At 32.9% G+C, this 4,355-nt stretch overlaps 1 protein-coding gene across 3 annotated transcripts in view; it reads right to left on the bottom strand.

Annotated features, from left to right (window-relative positions):
• LOC106881898 (frizzled-2) overlaps positions 1 to 3,351 on the bottom strand; it is a 12,239-nt gene extending 8,888 nt beyond the window's left edge. Inside the window, exon 1 of one of the 3 annotated variants that reach the window (XM_089343684.1) lies at positions 2,413 to 3,351. The gene's annotated coding sequence lies outside the window, so the exon portion shown is untranslated. Of the gene's footprint in view, positions 1,009 to 1,076; positions 1,855 to 2,412 lie in introns of those variants that run through there. The other 2 variants (XM_089343685.1, XM_089343686.1) reach the window with 2 other exon arrangements.
• Positions 3,352 to 4,355: the final 1,004 nt, after the last annotated feature.

Here is a 4,355-nt window from a genome sequence, read left to right as displayed (position 1 = left end):
ATGGGTGACAATATGAGTAAGAAACGCGTTAGGAACAAATTCCTTTCTCTCTGGCTTTGTAAGAATGGTATTTTTTTCGTCTTCCTTGGTCTCCTTCCACACGCACACATATATATAGATTTGGTCATATACATATTTTTTACATCCTTTTTGTTCCTTCGGTTCTTTTCAGATTCTGTTTAATTTTTTTCACATATACATACATATATCTATATATTATATATATATATATATATATCCTTTTCCTCTCGTTTTTTTTAGAATTTTTCCTTTTTTTAACCCCCGATGGTTTTTTTTTTTGGTTTTTTTTTTTCCAGATTTTTCCAAGAGATTTTCGAAGATAAACCAGGGTAGATTGATATCCAATCCTCGTTTTTCCTTTATTAAATTAAATGCTTGCTGAATGAGTCGGAAAAAAATGCTATTGACAAAAAATAAACCACAACACTATACATACATACATACATTACAGACAGACAGACATACATACATATATGTGTGTGTTTGTGTGTATGTGTGTGAGAGAGAGAGAGAGAGATTAATGACTTCGTTGCTAGGGATAAAATAAGGGTATTAGTAAGAATAGTAGCCGTAGTAGTAGTAGTAGTAGTAGTAGTAGTAGTAGTAGTTGTAATTTTGTACATATATATATGTGTGTGTGTGTTATTTAATTACAGAAATAAAAATTATTTTTTTTTATATACGCGTGTGTGTTTGCCTGTCAGCATGTTGAGTGAATTCGCAGCGCTTTATATACGTTCGCATGCATATGTATGTATGTATGTATGTATGTATGTATGTATGTATGTATGTATGTATGTATGTATAAGTGAGCAACGGGTACAATATATACACAGAAACGCCAGAGTAGAGGCACCTTTTACGTGGATGTGTGTCCCAGCGATCGCTGGTGTGGTATAATTGCGTGTTTTAGTAAGGGTTATAGTGCTTAGTGGGGCCAACAGCGGCACTGGTGTTGCTTTCGTTGTTAGAAAATAACGATCAAATTTCTACTAAATGCTAAGAAACAAAACATATATATATATAAGCATATATATACATATATAAATACTTGCCGTTTTACTAATATATACACTGCAACACGTTATCGTCCCAGTTGAACGCGTGTGTGTATTATATGCCGTGTATTCAATTTGATTCTAGAATGAATGTGTGAGTGTATATATATATAGGTATAAATATATGAATTTTTTTTCATTTTCCTGTTTTGTTTTTTTGGTGTGTAATTGTTATTTTTCCGTCTCCAATTCATGTATAAACGTAGGTAGGTAGGTAGTTAGGCATAATTATATAAATATACAGTAATTATATAAATATACAATTATATAGTTTTCTATAATGTCAAGTAATTAAGTCGGGTGCAAGTATGTTGGACTGAAATTAGTCGAGACATTATACATACATACATACACATATATATAAAAACATACTTAAATGGGTGTAAAAATGTGTCGAATCAATTGTAAAGATTTATAAATCTAGAATGCCGTTCATTCAATTTTCTATCACCTACCTATATATATACATATACACATATACAGATACATATTTAAACATATATGCATTCATATATATATATGTGTGTGTGTGTGTATATATATATATTTATGTGTGTATGTATGCATAAATGAAACACCTCAAATTACATATACATGTGTATGCATGTGCATGTTTTTATGTATGTATGCATATGCATACATATACACACACACACACACACATATATATATATATACACTCGTTTTTTTGTCTTTCCTTTTCTCTCTATGGCATACTATCCGTCCGAGAGTGCGCGCGACAGTGCATGTGTGGTTATTCGTTGTGTGTATATAATGTGTGTGTGTGTGTGCATATATCTGTGCGTTGATTGTATGTGTGTATATACATACATATCTACATATACATTTGTGTGTATGTATATATAAATATATATTTATATAGATGGTGTTTCTTTAATCCCAATTATTACTGAATTTATCATCATCATCATCATTATTATTATTATTATTATTATTATTATTATTATTATTATTATTATTATTATTATTATTATTATTGTTGTTGTTGTTGTTGTTTTGTTGTATGCTATATACGGAAGTGCAAAGAAAAATAATATATGTACAAAAGAAAAAAAAACGAAATCTGGTTTTTATATGCTCTATAAAGGTCTCTCCTAGTAGGAAAGAATAATCCACCTAAAATGCAAAAATTCACATTAAAATTCATTGTAAACACGATTATACATACATACATACATACATATATATATATATATATATATATATATATATATATATATATATATATATATCACCTGTGTGTATAACTACTTATATATATATACATACTAAGATAATAGCTTAATATAAAAGAATAAAAGAAAACACATACATGTGTGTGTATACATATATATACTATATTAATTATATATATGTGTATGAATGTGTTTTGGCGTTATATGATGACCATTATAATTATCATTGTGGCCATAGTCGTCGTCTTTGTGGTCATCGACTTCATCATCCGTGTTGTTGTTGTTGTTGGTGGTGGTGGTGGTGGTGTCGCGATGCTGTCGTTGTCAGGTTCATCTTTATCGCCGTCATCGTCATCATCGTCGTCATCGTCATCGCCATCATAACCGCTTCCACATTCGCTGTAGTCATTGCTATGGACGACGACGACGACCGTGTTGCCGTCGTCGCTTTCAACATTGTATATGAAATGAAACGAGAGCGATTGAAAGAGGGAGAAAGAGAGAGCGAGAGAGATAGATAGATAGAGAGAGAGAGAGAGAGAGAGAGAGAGAAAGTGATATACAAAGCGGGAGGGGAACTAGGCTGGTTGGTCTGTCGGACGGTCGGTCGGCTGGCTGGCTGGCTTGCTGGCTGGCAGGCCAACTATGTATGTTTTAATAGGCTGGCTGGCCTGGTTAGTTGGCTGGTTGGTTCCTTGGTGGGCCTCGCCAGATGTTTAGGGGTGAGATTCCAGGTTAAAGCAGTTTGCCGACCACATATATCCGTCCATTATAAACGTCTGTATAGAATTCATATTGAAATATTTTTATCGACGGTTTGGTATATTCGTCTATAAATACATGAATATATATACACACACACACACATACACACATACACACATATATATATATGTATATATATATATGTGTGTATGTATGTATAGTTGTGTGGAGTTATGTGTTGTGTAGCAGTGTTTCAACTGAGCCGGCAAGACAAGGGTACATAGACTCTCTTAAGCAACCAGAGAGAACCATTCTCTTCCTTTCTTTCTCTCTTACCGACACACTCCTTCTCTTTCTGTCTTTTCCTCTCTCTCTCTCTCACTCATTCAGTCTCTCTCTTTCTTTCTCTCTCTCTCTCTCTCTCTCTCTCTCTCTCTCTCTCTCTCTCTCGCTCTATACACATATATATATCTGAGCAATTCACTGACTGCTGACTGACAAAAATATATCTATTACCTCCCCCTGTTTCCCCACCATCATCACCACCACCACCACCACCACCACCACACTATTTCTCTCTATCTTTCTCTCTTTCTCTCTTTCTCTTTGTCTCTGTATCTGTCTGTATGTCTGTATGTCTGTTTCCCTCTACAATCTTCTTGATTTCAGTCATTGGACGACGGTCATGCTGGGGCAATTTCTTTCAAAGGTTTTAGTTGAAGGATTTCCGACAACACACATTGTATAAATATATATATATATATATATATATATATATATATATATATATATATGTAAGTGTATGTACTGTATGTATGTATGTATGAATGAATGTATATATATATATATATATATATATATATCCTTTTATTCTTTTATACATTTCAGCCCACGCTGGAGTATCGCCGGCGTGATCAGTTTTTCAACAGCCATTCTTATGCGATTGAATTATATGCATATAGGGCGGTTTAGCTCTTATTTCTAACAATGTAGGTGTTTTCTAACACCCTGGTCACATTTAGTGACGATTATAATTCTCCCTTTTGGGGAAACATAGCAAACTGCTGTTTATATTAATTTTCATAGAGATAAATAGATAGACAGATGTATAGATAGATAGACAGACAGACACATAGATAGATAGATAGATAGATACTATAAGCATATATATGCATTGCATTTCATCTGTTTTATACATGCAATTAATATATATACACTTGTATGTATCTTTATAAATTCCATCCATGGACTATTATTATTATCATTATTATATATATGTATGTATATGACTACCTGAACTGGAATGTTTCTTATCTCCCCTTATTTTCCTTCAATTCTAGCCCCTCTCTTTTATCCCTTGTCCCTTACATTTTCT

Source organism: Octopus bimaculoides, chromosome 27 (assembly GCF_046866305.1).
Source record: "Octopus bimaculoides isolate indiv1 chromosome 27, ASM4686630v1, whole genome shotgun sequence".
Taxonomy (NCBI): Eukaryota; Metazoa; Mollusca; class Cephalopoda; order Octopoda; family Octopodidae; genus Octopus; species Octopus bimaculoides.
Note: the sequence above shows the minus strand (reverse complement) of the source record. Positions and strands in the feature narration are given on the sequence as shown.